The sequence below is a fragment of the Microtus oregoni genome, unplaced genomic scaffold (genome assembly GCF_018167655.1).
Source record: "Microtus oregoni isolate MIOR12 unplaced genomic scaffold, Mior012 000028F_ref0000031, whole genome shotgun sequence".
NCBI classification, from domain to species: domain Eukaryota; kingdom Metazoa; phylum Chordata; class Mammalia; order Rodentia; family Cricetidae; genus Microtus; species Microtus oregoni.
The window spans coordinates 18,382,231-18,403,001 of NW_024543087.1; the positions used below are offsets into that span (position 1 = coordinate 18,382,231).

Sequence of the window (20,771 nt, forward strand, 5' to 3'; positions counted from 1 at the left end):
TATATATCTAAAAACTGCTTTTATAATTGTACTGTATTGTTAGAAGAAATAGCGACATCTGGTCCATTTAAATCCAGCAGTTTATTTTGAAATACGGCAATGGGATATGAAGTAAAGGGCACGGCTGTCACGACACTGAAGATGACCAGCCACAAGCCTTTGGCATTGGACTTTACCTAGAATGGCAGAACTAGTCGGGAGATTGCCGACGTCTTTACTGCGTTTGTCTTCCTCTGTGGTGGATGACCCAGTTATGGATACACTTCCCAGCAAAGGAAGCAGAGGACAGTGGAGGAAAACCCTCCTGTGACCCTTCCCCCAAAGCTCAAGCCTCATTTGGAAAAGGATAGATCATGGTTTGTGAGGAAACGGCTTTCAGGCTCCTACGTACGTCATTTTAAAAAGTGCTAGAGAGTCGGGTTCTCTGCACTAAGGGAGCTAGGCCAGCTAGGCCAGTCCCATTCCCCTCTCACTCCGGTGTATGGTCACGCCAGCCAAATCCATCTCTCCATTTCCTCCCAGCATGTACTTGGTTTTGAAGTGGGAAGTTGGAGGACCATGTGGTGGTCCCCAGAGTCTTTGCTTACCCCAGTAGCAATGTCACAGGCTTCTTCCATGGGAGCGGGGAGGGAAGAGTGGCTGACCCTGTTTGGGGTGGGGGGGGGGGGTGCATTGATTTCTTCCCCCTTCTGAGTATTGTGTATGTAGAGAGGTGGCTATGTTGCTTAAATAATCCTGCGGGTCTTTTTTTTTCTTTTTGGAAGTTTGTCTTACTGTTAACTTATTTACGAAGTTATTTTAATGTGTGCTGTGTGTATTTATGCATGTATGAAGAGAGTGTGATGTATGCACATATCCGTATGTGTGTGTGCTATGTGTGAGTGACCATGGGATAGACAAGGAGGCCAGTGGTTGAGTACAAAATGTCTTTTCTTAGTTTCTCCTCCTCCTCCTCCTCATTATTATTATTGTTATTATTATTATTCTCATTATTTCTTGAGGTAATCTTACTGAAGCCGAAGCTGGTCATTGTGATTAGATTGGCTGGCCAGCAAGCCCTCGGGATGCCTCCCTGTCTCTGGTGCTAGCATTATGGGTATGCATTGCTGAGCACAGCTCTTCACATGGGTTCTGGGCATCAGAGTTCAGCTCTCAGCTTGCACAGCAAGTGCATTTCCCACTGAGTCATCTCCCCAGGCCTAACTTTTTGGTATTTTGAGATAGAGTCTCATTATAGCCCAAGTTGGCCAAGACTGTCCTCAAATGCCCCCTGTCTTTACTGCCCAAGTGCTGGGATTACTCGTACACTACCACACCCAACTGCTGCAAGTTTATTTTGAAAGTGCTACACAATTGTGCCTTCAGAAGAACATGAGCACCCAGTATGGGGACATGAGACTTGGGCTACCATACTGGATGGTCTGGGAATAGCTGGGAGCATTATGCTACATTATTAATTTTCTGAATATATTAATGGGAAATGCTATATTTGATTCCTTTCTAAAGCAAATTGCAGCTGTGCAGATTTGCAGCCTAACAGAGTAAGAGAAACTGGGCCAATCTGGTTAACCTTGGAAAGCATGTTGAAAACTTACAAACAAAGCTAATGATATCAATGTTCAAATGGCCATCACATTTATTGTCTCTATTCCTTACAGTCCTGTAAACCAGACCTGCAATAGAAAATTACAAGGACAGGGACGTGGAGAGTATGAGCACTGTCCTAGAAGTCACCTGGCTAGAAACTATAAAAGGGAGACAGGAGACAGGCAGTGGTGGCACACTCCTATAATTTCAGCACTCAGGAGGCAGAAGCACATGAATCCCTGTGAGTTTGAGGCCAACCTGGCATTCAGAGAGAGTTTCAGGACAGCTAGGGAACAGGAATGCCTAAGTTTGGGTTTTCATACTTTATCCGTTTTGCCATACCCCCTATAACAAGCCATTCATAACAGGGGGCCACTGACCTCTCTCCTAGGCAGTATTCTAAAAGCTTGACCACTGTCATAATCCTGACTGCAATTACCCTGTCTATGATTAACTCCTATTTTTCTGTACTGTCAATTCAAATCACCCATTAGCAAATTTGTTTAGGAAAAACTTCATATTCTTACTGTAAGTACAAAAATCAATGGCATTTGCTCTAACTAGGAGACTAAATACGTTCAAAGCTGTTGGGCTGTGGACTCAGACCCTGACTTTCCTGTAAACAACTTGTTATGCATACAACTGCTCTGAGCAAAACAACTTGTTTTCCTGTGTTTACAGCTGCTCTGAGCATGAGACCCTCAGGAGTTCCTGATGGCAAGGGAGTGGTTTCTGGTGGGTTTGGCTGGGGCATGGCTATCAGCTAAGGATCCCTATATAAGCGGCTTTGGTACACAGTAAAGGGGGCATTCTTGCTTCAAGGATGACCTGTGTTTCTGTCTGTGAGAGTGTTTAAATCTCCAGGCCCTTGCCCGGCTTCCAAATGGTCCTGTAGTGCAGGCTCTCCACTACCGGTGTGGTGTGGGACAATTGTCTATATTCTGTTAATTATGTTTTAAATAAATGCTGATTGGCCAGCAGGCAGGCAGGAAATATAGGTGGGACAACCAGACAGGAAGTAGAGGCGGGTAAATGAAAACAGGAGAATTCTGGGAAGGAAGAAGCCCATTCCTCTGCAGTCCTCCCCAGACACAAAAGAGGGAAGATGTGACATACCCCACTGAAAAAGGTACCGAGCCATGTGGCTAATGTATACTAGAATAATAGGCTAATGTAAGTTATAAGAGTTAATAAGAAGCCTGAGCTAATGGGCCAATCAGTTTATAACTAATGTAGACCTCTGTGATTTTCTTTGGGACTTAAGGAATGTGGGAACTGGGCAGGACAGAAAACTCAGACAACACAGGCGTAGTATCATAGTACACATACTAGTATGGATGGCACACAAAGCAAATTCTGCAGACAGACAGTGTTACCTGTGCAGTGGCACACACCTGTACTGACAGCTGTTGGCAAGCTAAGTAGGAGGATTGAGAACTGCAGTTCCTGTATGTAGACTGAGCTACATAGTGCCGGGGGGGGGGGGTGTGAAGGGACCCAAAAAAACACGTCAAAACAGCCTTCTAAGCCTGGAACTTACTTTTTAAAAGGACAATTGACTTCAAGAGAGGTGTTTGGGACTGGGAGTGTGACTCGGTGGTAGTCACTTAGCATGCACAAGGCCCAAGGGTTGACACAAAGTGCCCCCTACAACCCAAAGGAGAAATGTTTAGAGCCTCCTTTGAGGCTGGCTGAGACGGTTTCCTGAATGAAGATGAGGGCAATAAGAAGGTTAGACAATTCTCTCAATTTTGAATGAGTCACTGTTACTGAATGTAATGTCTGCACGCCAATGTCTTCACTCTCAAGTACTAGCAGAGGTGTGGTATCCCAGACACGCCATCTGCTTCTGCTCCTTTGTGCATTCAAACGCACTCCTCTCTCGCTCAGAATTCCTACTTATTATTGGCCTTCCTGGATTATATTATTTATTATATGCCCTCTGTCTCCTTATACTCAGGTTACAGAGACTGAAAGGAAACCATTCTCTGGTTCTGCTGGCAGACACACACAACTCCCTCTTTCCAGACACAGTCTGTTTGCTTTGATTACTAGATGTTGCTACTATATTCAGTGTGGTAATTATTTGCTTATATGTCAATATACATATGCATATGTGACCCCACCTCATGTGCTGTTTACTCTCTCAGGCTCACTTTGGCACATGGCAAAAGCTGGTGTAAGAGACACCTTTACCACAGACAGATGAGACACACTAGATTGTCTGGGACACATATCACTTTTACCCATGTCTTGAGTAGGCCAAGGGAACCTGTAGGAATGGTCATTGTTTTTATCCACAGATGTTTTGAAACGTCTCAATGTTCTTCCCCTTGTACCTTGTGCTATAGAGACAGGATTTGACACAGGGCCTGGTCTGTGTGGTAGTTTTTGTTGGTGGGTGATATTTCTGATGGTGTGCAACAACCAACAGGTAAAATAGATGGTTGTCCATCAGACTGAGAACAAAGTCTCTCATCCCTTGCCTTCCTAGATATTCTATAGCGAATATTTCACAAATCTAGGTCCCTAAACAGGTAAAGATTAAGGTCATGATTAGGTGAAGATGCTAAAGATTGGGAAGATTTGAGGTAATTTTTCTCAAAATTCGTGAGATGGTTTGGTAGGAGTTGGTAGCCTGAGCCTACATGGTCCTTCAGGAGAATGTGGAAGGTCCGTCAGACATAGGCAAGACTGTGTGGTTGCTATAACTTTATTTTGGCCTCAGGGCAGCAGCCTAGGTCTGGTTCAGATGTCAGAGTTCAGTTAGTGGGGGAATGAATACAACTTGTAGGCCATGTTCTTCTGAACACCAGAGACGAGCTGCTCTGTGACTCGGTGACCAAGCTGGACACTGAAAGGGGAAAGGGGAATTTCTTCTACCTCTTGTACGCTGTTCCTTGGCTTCTGCCTATGGAGGGTGGCCTATGGGTATCTGGAACTCTGTACTGCTTGCTCTTAAGGGTGGCAGACTGGCGTAGACATTGTGTGAGAATATAAAGAGCTAGTTTGTGAGCGCATCTGGAAAGCCTGTTATTTTTTGCTTGATGAGGTCTGCCATTCCCGTAGCTTTCAACCACTGCCTTCAACCCAGTAGCTCTCAAATGTAGCCTGCGAGTGCCCTGCAGGCTTGTATATCCAGTCACCTATTCAATGCCTCCATCTGAACGTCCTGCAAACATGGCAACTTGAATGTATGCAGAGAGAACTCACAAACTATGCCCCCTAAGCTGATTCCTCTTCCACTTTTTCCATTAATCATCCTGAAAGCTCAGACCATGAAAACTTAGCTTTGTCTTGGTTTCTCCTTTTCTCCTCCTCCTCACTATCTCCTATTCTCGACCATTTCAAAAGACTGTGTCCTTTAAAGGAAAAGAACTGAAAACACACACACACACACACACACTCACACACACACACGCACACACACACACACTTACGAGGAAGACACTGAGTGTCTTAGTTAGGGTTTCTATTGCCGTGAAGAGACACCATGACCTCAGCATCTCTTATAAGGAAAACATTTCATTGGGGTGGCTCACTTACAGTTCAGAGTTTCAGTATATTATCATCAGGGCAGGGAGCATGGTGGCACACAGGCAGACATGGTGTGGGCTGCATCTTAATCAGAAGGCAACAGGAAGTGGACTGAAGCACTGGATGTCACGTGTGCATTTTTGAGACCTTGAAGCCCACCCCAACAGTGACACACTTCCTCCAACAAGGCCATACCTACTTCAACAAAGCCACGCCTCCTAATAGTGCCACTCCCTGTGAGTTTATGGAGCCAATTACATTCAAACTATCACACTGAACCTCATAGCTGTTCCGTCTATAAAGCTGAATCCTCTAACAGTCTCATTCTGGTGCTGCAGTCCTAGAAAGTTCGCGAAGAGTTACTTCTCTTCAGTCCATGTTGGAAGACTGAAGAATCTGGAGTTTGATGGCAACAGCAGGAACACATAAACATACCAGCAAGAAGCAGAGGCAGGCAGGCAAGCAACACTGCTTTCCCTCAGGTCTCTGTATACGTGGGCCACCCATCAGAAGGTTTCCAAGGTGACAAACAACTAATACACTAGACAATTCACAAATAAGTATTAAATTTGCCACCATCATCCTACCATCTTCTCCTCATTGGATTCTTACAACCATAGCCTTACGGTTTGTGCCCCATACCTGCTCTTACTGCTGCAATCCGCATTCTTGGCAGCATTCAGAGTTTTCCTCTCCAAATGAAATCTTCCTTCACCTCAATGAAGGAACATGATTCTGCACAGTCGTTGTTTCTGCATCGATACCAAGCACATATCTGGCACAAACGAGACACATTTATACAGTTGAATGAACTTCATCACTGTTGGAGAAGTGGGGCCAGGAACTTCCCAGGGGTAGGATGCTGTTACTCAGAGCAAAAGATGGCAATGGCAATGACATAAGGCTTTGGCAGAGAAAAGCTTACTTTTGAGAATGTGGCCTTCAGCTAGTGCTTCCCTCCAGCAGTTTCACCAACCTAAATCTCTCCTTCTACAGATCCCTTGGCAAAGGGAAAATAAGAGGGAACAGAAAACACAGACTGACAAGTTTAACCGATTAAGAATTTGAGATGATCTGGGCTAATAGAGCCTTGCTCTCTTGTAGGTGGGTTTTTCTGTCCCTCCGGCCAGCTTCCAAATCACAACACGGAGACTTATTAATTATGAAAGTTGGCTGGTAGCTTAGGCTTGTTTCTCACTAGCTCTTATAACTTAACCCATCCCCATTCATTTACTTTCTGCCTCGTGGCTTTATCACCTCTGCTTTGTAATGTCCATGCTGCTTGTTTTGCATCTCCTCTTGTCTCTGCCTTCTTCTTCCCAGCATTCTCTCTGCCCTCCAAATCCTGCCTAGCTATTGGTCATTCAGCGTTTTATTAAACCAATCAGAGTAACATATATTCTCAATATACAAAAAGATTGTTCTGCAACATTTCCCCCCTTTTGTCTAAACGAAAAGGAAAGGTTTTTAACTCTAACATAAAACTATAAACATTAAGAATAATTATTAGGTAAGAATTACTTTTACAATGTCCAGTCCATTTGTATTTGGCATATTTGGAGAAAATACTCCATTATTTCTTCTATCCTGGTGAGTCCAAAGCTCTGTACCTAATTTGCCTTCTAACCTAACAGAGGAAAACTACCTAGTCTTCAAGTCCATCAAAGACTCCAGAGGATGTAATATTACCTGAATAAACAGGAAGTGCAGAGCAAACAACTTCCAACATGAATTGAATTTGAACTTTAAGAAGTTTGGCTCTTATCCCTGACCTGCATAACACTCTAAATCTTGAGGCCGCTCTAATTTCCCTTCTCGAATAAATCTATGTTGAGGCTCAGTATTCTCAAAAAGTTTTAGAGGATTGCTGATACAGGCGCAGCCTCCCTGGGTGAAATGACACACACTTTACTCTAACATGTTCTAAGGAATGATAAGAGTTTTTTAGCTCATTAGGGGAAATGGTTAGCTTGGGATTGCACCAAAGTTTTTAAAAGTTGTGGGGTTTTGTTCATTTGTTTTAAGTCTAGTCAATGAGATGATCCAACTGGTGACTTGAGTTGGTTCTCCGAGAGTCACGTGATAGAAGAAAAGGACTGAAACTTCTTCTGTGTACACACACACACACACACACACACACACACACACACACACACAAATAATGTGAAAGGGAAGTCGTGTGATCTCAGGGAGCAATGGCAGAATATCCACTTAGTACCACAAAGCTCTGGGCTGTGTCTAGTATGTGTGTGATTGTGTTTGTATGCACTTGTGTGTGCATGCATGTGTGTGTGCACATTTATAGAGTACTGCAGTGTTGTTGGTAGTTAAGTAACACTTGAGAGAACTGGAAAGTGGCCTGTGTCCTTGTAGTTGGTTTGAAAAGAGAAAGATTTAATGGTTTAGGTTTAGGAGTAAAAGATTATCTGTGTGGAATTTCAAACAAAAGGCAGAGATTTTACAGCACTCTTGCGTAGGAGTAACTCTATGTAGGTAGCATTGAAGTCAATTGCTGCGATAAGATGAAGCTGCACTTTAATATTTCTGACTATTAAATATGACATTAAGAGTAGAAGCATTTTATTGTGGTAATTACAAAATTCCTCTAATGAGGGGAGGGGGAAATGCTGTATTTTAGGAAAGAAAATGCTGTACTTTAGGATGTTGTAATTACCAACATCCCAAGAGCCTATAACTGAGAGGGTGCAGAAAGATTAATAGGTTCTGAGTCACCATCACCCAGCTTCATGACCTGCCTTCCTTACACACCTATCTTAGGGCAGTGGTGCCATCCACCCATCCTGGTATTCAGGTAGATGCCTGTGTTTCCTCGGTTGGCATCTATGCTGTCGCCATGTCCTTTCAATCTTATACCCGGATGCCAGTCTTCTCTTTCCCAGACCCTTAGCCCACAGACCATCATTACTTCTTGTCTGAGACACAGAATAGCCTCCTGCGTTTCCACTAGAGACAGACTGTCTTTCAGAGACAGACCTCCCAGGCCCCTGCTTGTGATCTTTCAATGACTTCCCCCCTGCTTTGGGATAAGGAAGAAGCTCCCTGACACCCTGTCACAAAGGGCTTAATTTGGTTGGACACTGATGTCCTTTCTCACTGCCTGTCTACTTACCCCATTTCCTTGTCACTGCCTGGCCAGGCTCGTCCCTCCACTGTGTTAACATTTACTCTCCCTTCAACAATCCATTACCTATTAACTCCCCCAGGGTGGGCGGCTTTCCCGGCCGAGCAAGTGCTGTTACCTTGAGCTGTATCCCCAGCTCTCGAGCAGGTTTCCTACCGCAGTCCTGTGTCTAATAAATGCTCCAAAGAAACCTTGTAATTAATTCTCCTTTGCTGTCCCTGTCCTGAGCAATTCCATCCATCCGTGGAGCTATTTAATATCAATAGGTCCTAGACAATTAGCAACAGGCCTGTCAGATGTGGGACACTGAATACAGGTTGATGGAAATGAATGAATAGGATAAAATGGATGTCATGGATTTGACCCTGAGACAGAAGTGCTTAAAAGAATCCTGGCTGCTAGGCTTTATGAAGAAGAGGCAGGGTGTGATTGCTTTCAATTGTGCTTGTGTATGTGTTTCGTAAGATTCACAGGGCTAATTTGTTTAGAAAGCTTGGGTGTATTTCGGAGGTTACGGAGAAAATTAAGCATGACTCGAGGGTAGAGAATTGCAGAGAAGGGCTGCGTTGTAATAGTAAAGCCAGACGAGAAAGGAAGGAATGAACTGCCTATCACAGAACACACCGTTACATGTCCCTCTTCGACGATCACTGTAACAACGGCTTCTGATCATCAAAGAGAACCCTACATGATTTATTTGGCCCATTCTAGCCCTAAGATTCTAGATCAGTGGGCAGCAGAAAGATGAAAAGCACAGATGGATTTTTTTTTATTTATCTAGTTGTTAAAAATTCTGTAGAATGAACTATGCTCCAAAGTCTAAGAGCGAGGAAGATAGAATCTAATGGCTTTGGAGGTTTGGGTGGAATGCAAATCCTCCAGCAAGAGATGAAATATAACGATGTCTAGTAAAGACCTCAGGTGAAAAGCTCATGTACCAGGACCAGTGTTCATGAACCTACTGGACCACTGGCTACTTCTATGCACAGCGGTGGAGCTGTTATAGCGCCTTCCAGTCTAGGGAGAGATAACTGTGTATGCACAGTCACGGATGGATAGGGACATTGAGGAATTTCAGGCTCTTTTTTTTGTGACATTTTAACCATTAACACCTCCCAGTGTAAAGTCTCTCATTTACTTTCATTTTTTCCCTGAATTTAACACAGCCAATTTTCTGTTTTTCAACGGGAACTTATAAAGTTGTTCCATCCTTATTGTTCCTATCACCATGGCTATGCATATCTACTTAAGGGACACCAGGATTATGGGCTGAATTCTGAGCTGTTAGCAATCCGGTCATGTGCTTGGGAATTTTTCCCACTTACTGCACTCAGCTGTCTTTGAAACACAGAGCAGGTGACTGCCTGAACTGGCACTATGTCTCTGAAGTTTAGGAACTCAGCTTCAAAACCCTGGGTGTTTGTGAAGTCCCCTGAAGTGTGTGTTCATCAGACTCTATGATAAAATACCGGGAAGATTTCAGTACACAGTTCTCTCACACCATGCTGGGAGCCGTAGACAAAGAAAACTGTTTACTTAATTTGTCCGGGAGCCAGAGAGCAAGAGGGGTTGTGACCTGAAATATCCCCTTTGAGGGCATGACCTCAGGAGCCTTTCTTTTGCTAGACCCTCCTAATGGTCCCACCATCTTTCAATAGTACCAGGTAAGGGTTCTTTGATACTACACAGTTCTCCAGGAGAACTCAGGACCCCAAATATAGAGGTTTGCTACCCAATTTCACTCCTTCAACAGATTGTGCAAACATTTTGCTAAGTTCTGTTCAGAACAGAAGAGGACATACTCTTACACCTTGTACAGACAGTTCCATGTCTTGACAGAAAAAGAAATGAACTTTCTACATATGTCGTACTGCTCAAAATTTGCTGGGAAAATGATGAAATTATTATTATTTTTGCTTGCATATCCTAATGGTAGTATGGTTTGGGAAAAGTAATGAGATTGTACATTTTAGAATGAGGAATCTTAGGATTTTAATCCAATGACTCACCTGTGTTAAACACTTGGCCAGGTCCTTTTAGATCTGCCACAAGTTAGTCCTCTGAGCAGTGCAAAATGGGTAGTGTCACCCTCACCTTGTGGGTAAAGATGTGAAATGACTGGGTATGTAGATCATAAATAGTGACAGTAAGATTTGGATCCCAGATTTGTTGACAAAGCTTCTCCATGTGAGACAGGTTCTCCTCACCCACCACCCCATCCGCCACCTGCCACAGCTACTGCCTGGTCCCTTTCCCTCCTTCCTTTCATTTTTTTCCTCTTGCAATTAGATTTTCTTAAACTTATTAGAGATAGCAAAACTGGACATGTGGCTTAGTGGCTTGGGGTGCTAACTGCTCTTCCAGAGGACACAGGTACAATTCCCGGCATCCTCATGTAACTCACATATGGTGTACAGACACACATGCAGGCAAAACACCATACACATAAAATAAATAAAAATTTAAAATGACAATGGTTAGACATCAAACTGTGGCAATCGTTATGTTAGGAACATGTGGGGGGTTTTTCTTGTTTTGGTTTGTTTGTTTGTTTATTTTGGATTTTTGGTATCAGGAATATGAGTAGTGGCCCAGATTTTAGAGTTATTTGCAGCTAATTCAATTTTTGGAAACTTCTTTAGGAAAAAGTATAAGATGTGTATTAGTGTTAACTAGGGAAACATACCACATATGAGACAATCAATCATTTATCTATCTCTCATTTATTTTCTATCAGGATACTTATATTTATTATGGGTACTTATGATATATATCCTATATGATTATAGAGGCTTAGAATTCCCATGGTCTTTCCTTTGCGGGTTGAAGGACCAGGAGAACTGATGATTTAATTTGGTTCAAGGAAGAAGGCCTGAGAGCCAGGAACACTGATGGGGGTTCCAGCACAGGGGGAACAAACATGCTGTGTCTATGCTTTTGAGTTCAATTTGGCCCTTTGTGGGTTGCATGATGACCAACCATGTTACTACACATATTCAGCCTATTAATTTACATGATAATCTATTCTTGAATCATCCTCAAATGTATAATCAGAAATAATGTCTTACCAGGTGCTGACCAACCAGCCATCATTAACCCAGTGAATTGAAACATAAACATCAGAAGCTATAAATATCAAAGATGATACAAAGTCAATATTTATTTAGAATAAACTAAATCAACAATTACAAAGTTGAGTGACAAACACCACAAAGATCAGAAAATGTAGAGGATAAAAACATTTTTTACTAAGTAGCTGAGATATCCTAAAATGACTTTATCTTTTAGGGGTCTGGGATGTTTAATCAACCCCTCGCATGACAGAAATTTCCTAATATTCTTTAAATAGAATCTAGGAATGCAGACATGAAACACAATTAATAAAAGCTCAGAGACAGATATTGGGGTTCAACCTGAAGACCAGAAATGCAAAGCAGCCAGCCACTGGCTCTTACCTCAACCTCAGTCTGAAAATGGTGATCCTGCCTCCAGGAATCTCAGAATGAGACTGACTGAGAGTTGTTTCCTCTGGTTTTATAATCCACTCTAGTTCTGGGATTAAGGGTGTGTACCACTACTGCCTGGTTTCTATGGCAAATTAAGGTGGCTACTGGGATTAAAGTTGTGTGTCATTGCCTGGTCTGTAAGGCTGGCCAGTGTGGCTGTTTTACTTTTCTGATCTTCAGGCAAGTGTTATTTATTAAAATACAAATGAAATGCCACTATACAGACACTCCCTGGGCATGGTTAATTTATATTTGTTTTTAAATTAAGACCAAAAAGGACCTCAGATGAGCTTCTGGCTCTGTTTTCTCCTGCACTATCTATGTCCTTCAGGTTCTGCATGATATAAAACACATTTACAGCCCCTTTTCCAGTTCCGTGACTTAGTTCAGGTAGTCAGAGTAGTCCCGGTTGTCATTTCTCCACCAGGGCAGTTAGCAACAACTTGACTGTTGTAATAGGAGCGGTGGGGCTGCGTCCCCAGCACCCCGGCCGCCTGATAGCTTATGCCCGAAATAACAACACACAAACTGTATTCATTTAAACACTGCTTGGCCCATTTCTATCTAGCCTCTTCTAGGCTAATTCTCACATATTAATTTAGCCCATTTCTAATCATCTGTGTGTAGCACCCCAAGGTGCGCTTACTGGGAAGATTCTAGCCTACGTCCATCCTGGGTCGGAGCTTCATAGATCGTGTCTGCCTGGGAGAGGGGAACATGGCGTCTCTGAGCTCACTTCCTCTTCCTCCCAGCATTCTATTCTGTTTACTCCTCCCACCTATGTTTTAACCTATCAGGGCCAAGCAATTTCTTTATTGCTTAACCAATGAAATCAACAGATTGATATATGACATTCCCACATCACTTTGAGCAGCGGGGCTGCGTCCCCAGTACCCCGGCCACCTGCTAGCTTATGCCCCGAAATAATTACACAGACACTGTATTCTTTTAAACACTGCTTGGCCCATTAACTCTAGCCCTTACAGGCTAATTCTCATATCCCAATCAACCCATCTCTAATAATCTGTGTAGCATCAGTCTTACCGGGAAAGATTCTAGCCTACGTCCATCCTGGGTTGGAGCTTCATCGCGAGTGCCTCAGAGAGCAGATCTATCACGTCTACCCAGGAGAGGGGAGCATGGCATCTCTGAGCTTACTTCCTCTTCCTCCCAGCATTCTGTTCTGTTTACTCCACCCACCTATGTTCTAACCTATCAGGGCAAGCAGTTTCTTTATTTAATTAACCAATGACCTTTCTCCATCACTTGACCATACATACTGATGGCAAATCACATTTATATATGCCACTAAACCCAAGCACAATCTAAACGCTTTCCCCAACTCACGCTCCTTTGAGTCAGGATGAGAATATACCTGTGATCACTTACATGGCATTGGATGGAGAAGAGTCAGCAAAGCAAGCACCCCAAAGTCAACTGCCATTCAAATAATCTGCAAATGTCAACCAAAGGCAAGACTGCGAGTGCATGCTGGAGCTGATCTCTGAGACGGACTTCTGCGAGGGAGGTTCCCTGAAGGTAGCTTCTGTTGGCTTCCAAGAAAACCTGCCCTGGATGGGAATACACAATTTAAAGAGGGTCTTATACTGTAATACACACGAGTTGATGTCATCAATGCAGCAAAAAGATGCTCTACAGGGTTATCCTGAGCAACTGTAGTGCCCAACCTCACAGAGTGAAGTGGGGGCCATTTTTCTCCCAGTGTATTTTGTAAACAGAGTAAGGTAAATTGGAGCTGTCCTAGCACTGGCAAGTCTCAGAGGTTCTCGTCTCTGTCCCCATTGATCTCTGACAAGGGATTTTTATTTGCAAAGGGATTGTTTGCAAATACAAATAGGTCTCAAACTCCTATATTGGCTTAATTAATATTAAACGCACCGTTTACTATTCTTTCAAGGAGGCGCATTACCACGGAGAGGGTAAGAGCGTGTTATTCTGTTAAAGACCCCATAGTAGAAAAATTGTGACTGCGCTAAAGGAAGTCTTTAAAAATTCATTAAGGCATAATCAAGCTTTTGCAAACCCATCTGTTATTTGCAATTATAACATAGTTACTGTAACTGGCCCGATGTCCCATAAAAAGGCACCTTTTTATTTGTTTCTCTTGCTGTGTTCATTGCTCATGCCTTCCGAGGCCCCGCTTTTCCCTGGGTTCTTTTCTTAGCAGAAACTCTTGATTTTTCTTTAAACCTTCATTGCATCCACGGATAACTGTCTTAAAATGTAAGCAGCACTTCTAATTGTGTCTGTACCATCATTTGAGCTGACAATCCTTATCGCTCAGCTAGGCCATAGCTTATAAATAAAAACAGCTCAGAAAACAAAGCAAATTATAAAAACACGTTAGCTTTATATATCAAATATACACGTTTACAATTTTAAATTCTCTCTGTCTTTCCGTGTGTGTATGAGTAGAAGCATGAACGTGCCAGTGAGTATCCATGGCAACCAACGCCGGATGACTCATTCCCTAGGACTGAGGTTACAGGTGCCTCAGAGCCACCTGGTGTGGGTGTTGGAAACTGACCTTGAGTCCTCTGTAAAGCAGTATATTATTGCTCTTTTTAAAATCACATATCAGATTGCTCTCAAGCTAAAGTTACAGGTGGTTGTGAGCCAACAATACATAGGTGCTAGGAATTGAACTCAGGCCCTCTGGAAGAGTGGCTTGTTCTCTTAACTACTGAGCCATCTCTCCAGCCCACGAAAAATTTTTTAAAATGATTGTATAGGTGGCTGGAGAGGTTTCTCAAGGGTTAAGAGCACTTACTACTTCCAGAGGACTTGGGTTCAATTTCTAGCATTGTTAACGGTGACTCACCGTCATCTGGAATTCTAGTTCCAGGGGATCCAATGCTCTCTTCTGGCTTCCAAGGGTATCAGAAAAACAAGGGGTGCATAGAAACATATGTAGATGAAAACTGAATACACATAAAATAAAAATTTCCAAAAGACGCTGAATAGTGAAATACTATCTGTATATTATGCTTATGTATGTATATATATGTATATATATGCTTTTTCACTAGTGTGAAACCTTCCCTTTTGCTCTGTCTCCAATAAAAAATTTACATAAAATCTCCGAAAAATCATTGTATCCTCTTGTTACATGACTAAAATCCTTCTATATATATATATATATATATATATATATATATATATTTAAATGGAACTATTTCCCTAGGGAGGATCCAGTTTTAAGAGAATTGAATTTTCTATTTACTTTGTAGAAAAAAAAAATCTCTTCCTTTCATCTTTACTGCTCTGGCTAAAAAGCCTGATAACCTCTGGTCAAAGAGGCATTGTTCCAAAGGGCCTGCCTAGAATCAGGAAACAAAGGCTGCTGTACAACCGCCATCCCAGCTCCAGCCCTTACCGCTGCGCTGCTCTCTGTCCTTTGTCCTTAGTGCCCAGAGTGTGGCTGGCATGATATGCAGAGGGGCCTACACGGGAGAAATACTATCCCTTTATGATCATAATGCTCTTTCCCCTCACGTTTTAAGACACCAGGTTTTAGGCCAATACACATCTCTTTGAAAGGGTTTTGTGCCCTCCATGATTTCATGACGAGAGTTTTAAATGCTGGTATGCATCCTCACTGTTCTTTAAAGACTATCACCATCAAAACATTCTTTAGATGAATGCTTCATGTTTCCTGAGAATCAGTGCTCAGACCCAGGCATGCACTGGAATCACCCGAGGGGCTAATTAAAACACTGACTACTGGACTTCCCCTCCAGAGTTACTAATTCAGTAGGGCTGGATGAAGTCCAAGAATCTGCCCTCCTAACGAGTTCCCAGGTGGCGGGGACCCTGCTTTGGGAACTACTGATGGAGGTCATTTGATGACGCGTAGTTCTTAGAGCTGATAGGGGTTGCCATGCCTTCGCAGAGCAGCCCTGGTGCCACTTAGGAAGATGGCATATCATTGCTAAAGCCAGGGGAGCAGTAATGAGGACCTACGGCTTGGAAAGGTCTTAATTGACCATTTTCAAGTACAGCAGTCCCGTGACTAGCATTACATAATACTTACTAATGCGAGAAATGATTAGGCAGTTTCTTTGCTCTAAGCCTCTAACATACATATTCATAACCATTTACTTCTTTCTTTTATAGATGTTTACTGATTAAACTGATTGGGCAACTGAGACTTTTCATTGCAGATTTATTTATTTATTTATTTTTTTTAAAGATTTATTTTTATTTATTTATTATGTATACAACATTCTGCCCCACAAGCCAGAGGAGGGTGCCAGATCTCATTACAGATGGTTGTGAGCCACCATGTGGTTGCTGGGAATTGAACTCAGGACCTTTGGAAGAGCAGCCAGTGCTCTTAACCACTGAGCCATCTCTCCAGCTTCATTGCAGATTTAAATTATGGGACATCAAGGGGATATAATAGTTGTTCTGTCCTCTATAGGATCCAAACTTAAGCCACCATGAAGTCTTAATATTAAAAAAATAAATTTCCCTTGCTCCTACTTCCCTCTGCTTCATATGCAAATAGGATGTTAAAGACTCAGAACAACAATTTAGCCAGAAAGATGAAATCGGTATTCCTGATACTGCCGAGTAGCTTTTAGATCCTAGACATATGTTTAATATGTATTTTGCTTATTTTTTTCAATAGAGCATGTTAATGAACATGTCTCAATTACCCACTGAATAATCAATCTCTCTAAAATACTTATCACTGCTTATTTATTCCTAAGATTACATTCTCATTTTAGCAACTCTGAGAAGATAAACCCAAGGGGTATTTGAAGAGCTTCTGCTTGGAGCATGAATTCCCCAGTAATGGTATTTGAAGGTTAAATAAAAACAAACAAGTAGATTGGAGACAATAACTGAGAGCAACCAAGAAAGACAACGACTATATAATTAAATAATATAGTCTTCACTGTCATCAAGGGAGCTGCAGGACAAATGGCCTAGATTCGGGAATTAGTCCCTCTCAAGGTTGTATGCATTCATAATGAAATGAATAAGACAAGACTTGAGTGAAACAGGATCGGGAGCTGAGGGGAAATGCAATAAGCTGGGTAATGTCCCGTGTACTCCCTGGCAGTGCACTGTGGGCATGCGCAGGCAATCAGAGATGGACATCCGACTGTCCAGAGATGGACAGGAAGAAAGCCTTGTACAAGTAGCTTCACCTGTGTGGGTCCTGGCTTGAATCAGCTCGAAGCAGCAATGGAGCTCTTTGCCTCACAGGGTTGAGATGACTGGGTCTAATTACCTCAGAGAATTGTTTTATCTCTACTGAAAAGCAATAAACAAGTTGGGTTATTCAGTGAAAATTGATTTTTATTTTCCTAAAATTAAATGCTTTAATCGAAACATGCAATGTTGGCGTCTTTACCTCCCCAGCACATTAGTATTTTTCCATGGTGTACAGGAGTCATTTGGCGGTATAGCTCAGTGGTAAAGTGTCTGCCTTGCGTTATGAGGCCTTAGGTTCAATCCAAAGTACTCCCTTCTGTTACAGAAACAAACAAAATATAGTCCGACCTTTTACATTATGGAACAATAAATACATGTAGTCTCCCTCCCTCCCTCCCTCCCTCCCTCCCTCCCTTCCTTCCTTCTTTCACTTGAGACAGTGTTTCTTTGTGTAGCCCTGGCTGTCCTGGAACTAGTGCTGTAGATCAGGGAGGCCTCAAAACTCACAGAGATCCATCTGCCTGCCTCTGCCTTCCAAGTGCTGGGATTAAAAGCATGCACCACCACTGCCTGGCACATGTAGGCTTTCTAAGAAAAAAAATGCCAAGTGCTGTAGATTTTTCACCTGCTTTAAATAAGATAATAAAAAACTAGTTGATGTACGAATCCTACCCAATTAACTGTCTTTAAGTTCATTTGGAGAAAGATCATCTAAGTCAACTAGAAGGCACATATTCAACTTCATTTTTCAGGTCTGACATAGAATCTGCCATATTACTAGTTAAGAAAAGAAAGAAGAGAAAAACCAACAGCCTGGGCTAGAGGTTGAGTCTAGGGTTGAAATGCTTGCTTAGAACGTATGAGGCCCTAAGTCTGAGCCTCCTGCACTGCTCTCTCTCTGCCATCCTGGGTCTCCCCTCACACTGAGAGCCAGAACAAGAGAGTGAGCATGCTTCTTCCCACTTAGGAGTCCACAAGTAGCACCTCAGATGATTCCCTAGGGCTGGTACTCCAAAAGCTGTTGGCTGAATGAAGTCCCATGACAAGGGTATGTTCAGGCCTTGACTCTTAGAACCACAAACCAAAAATAAAGTTACCTGAAGGCAGATTGTAAATGCTTCTGGTTTTCCATATAATTGTAGCAAAGAACTTTCTAGTCTAAAGGTCTTGACAATTTGTTTGTGTTGCACAAATGCTTCCCTGCCAATTTTGGATTTGTGTTTCTCCCTTCTTTCTTCCAAGCCTTTTTGCTAAATTATAATTGCTCCTTCTAAATTAACTGTCTTGTTGACCATCTCTCTGATATGGGGTCCGTATTTTGTAGCTTGTTTACTGGCTGTAACAGTCTGCTTGCATGATTGATTTGGGCTAAACTTCAGAATTCTCATAAGCCTCGGGCTATGTTCTGTCTAGAGTGTCTCCCCTTCAACTTTATTATCATAATGGCCCCCTTTCTCACTTATTTTCACAATGGGAAACACAGTAGAGAGAAATGATTTCTGTAGGGAAAAGGAAGGACACAGGGCAAGTTCAGACAGAGGAAAGAAAAACATATACTGACTTCTAATTGGAGTAGAAAACATCAAAATAGAAAATGTGCCATTTTGAACGTATGAAGAAACACCTTTCACAAAGCTCTCAGACCAGAACTCAGCAGGATAAAGAGCCTGAAATGTTTCCTATATGATATTTCTTTAGGCTGTCAGCTCACAGATATAGATATGGAGACTTCTTATTAATTTCGGAAGCTCAGCCTATAGCTTAGACTTGTTCCCAACTAGCTCTTATAACTTAAATGAATCCATTTATATTAATCTACATCCTGTCACGTGGTGTTAACTCTCTTCCATCTTACACCTCCTGTTTCTTCTCCCTGTCTCCTGGCGTCTCCTGCGTGCCTAGATTCCTTCTCCTTTTCCTTTCTCCCTGGAAATCCTGCCTATACCTCCTGCCTAGCTATTGACTGTTCAGCTTTTTGTTACATCAATCACAGTAACATCTCTTCGCACAGTGTACAAATATCCAACAATAAAGCGACCAGCAAAACTTTGAGTAGAAGATACTCACCAGTGGCGTATAAACTTCTTTGGCTCCTCTAAGGCCCATGGCTTGGTTTTTGCTTTTTTGTTTTGTTTTTTTTTTTTTTTTTTTGAGACAGGGTTTCTCAACATAACAGCCCTAGCTGTCCTGGAACTCAGCGGTGTAGATCAGGCTGTCCTCGAACTCACAGAGATCCGTCTGACTCAGCCTCCCAAGTGCTGGGATTAAAAGCATGTGCCACCATGTCTGGCAGCCTGTTGCTTCTGAACAGCCTGTTTATCCCTGGATTGTTTGGGGATGAAGAATATATTCCTTGATCCCTAAGCTAATGGCTGAAACTTGTGCTGGAGGCACGCCATTAAAATCCAAAGCACAGGTAAAGAGGAAATTTCCCATGTGTAAGGAAGCGTGCACCTCAGCATTGATGGCTTCTAATTGAGGTTGTTACTTAGATTTAAAGACTCATATCATTGCCTCTGTTTTGGGCCAAGGCTTGATACTGTTCAAGACTTACTCCTGCTTTGATCAAGTGTCCGACTTAACTGGAGAAGAATGTTACATTGTCACATTTTGAAAACACCTTAAATTCTTCCCTTACCCCATCTGTTGCTCTACAGAAAAGCTCAGTAGCAAAGTCCAGATGGAATGACCTTTATTTATTCCTCAATAAATACTTACAATGGCAGTCTTTCAGATTAGCATTTATTCAACAAATCTTCTCATATATACATATATTTCAATATAATTATATTTATATTAGCTTATTGTAATATTAAATAATTATATCTTAAGTGGCAATATATACATTATAATAATATTATTATATTTATATATATTACAGTCAAATGTTTTAGAGATAGAGATGATTTATGCAAGTTTGAAAATGAGATAGAAAGGTATTTCCTCTCATCTTTTCCTTTATTGAGGGCTAGTGATTGAGCTAGGACTTGGTGCAGGCTAGCCTCAGACTTACCAGTGAGCTTTTTCACCAGTTCGCAGGATTCAGTTACATTTCACAACAAATCTTAAGGTTTACAAAACTTAGGATACTGTGTGTCTATTTCATATGGAAATAGTGAGGTCTTGAGTTGACTCTTGGGTGACCACTCACATTCATCTTGTTTTACTTTTCCTTTTCTTATCCTCATCTGCATCCTTTGGCAGCTTCCTCTCCAATCTGAAGTCTGGCAATATATAGTAGCAATTCCAAATACCACTAGGTTCAGATCTGTAGACTAGGGAGTCAAGCTCAGCACAAACTTGGAAGATAAAGATTCAAAGTACACTTTAAACTTCCCTGGCGTCTCCACAGACACATCAAATGTTTCGCATTTTGAATGCCATGAAATGTGAACGAGGCTATGGAATTCTGTGGGAGATAAAAGTATTTGCCAAGTACGTAGGGATCTGTGTGCAATTAAACTAACCAAACACAGGTAACTTGTATTTGATCCCTTGGACTTTTTCTTTCTTGCTTTCAACTTCTACGTTAGCTCTGCAAAAAGATTTCTGGTGATTGTGGCAGGCAGCTGCTGGGTACTGCTTTCATATGACATTCTTTGCAGGGACCCCATTTCCCCATACTTGACACTTCACATGCCCTCTATTGCATAAGGAAACTCTGTTGTATAGTTGGCATAGGTTAATTTACAAAAAGGCTTGTGTCTTTGCATCTCTTAGAAAAATGTGCAACTTTGAGAGTCTAGGAAGATAGCTCTGTCTGTAATATGCTTGTCTTGCAAGTGTGAAAACGTACTGAGTTCCATTTCCAG

The 20,771-nt window shown here is 42.1% G+C and overlaps 1 protein-coding gene across 1 annotated transcript in view; it reads left to right on the top strand.

The window, feature by feature from the left end:
- Atp2c1 (ATPase secretory pathway Ca2+ transporting 1) overlaps positions 1-20,771 on the top strand; it is a 115,813-nt gene that overhangs the window by 1,034 nt on the left and 94,008 nt on the right. The window lies entirely within an intron of this gene.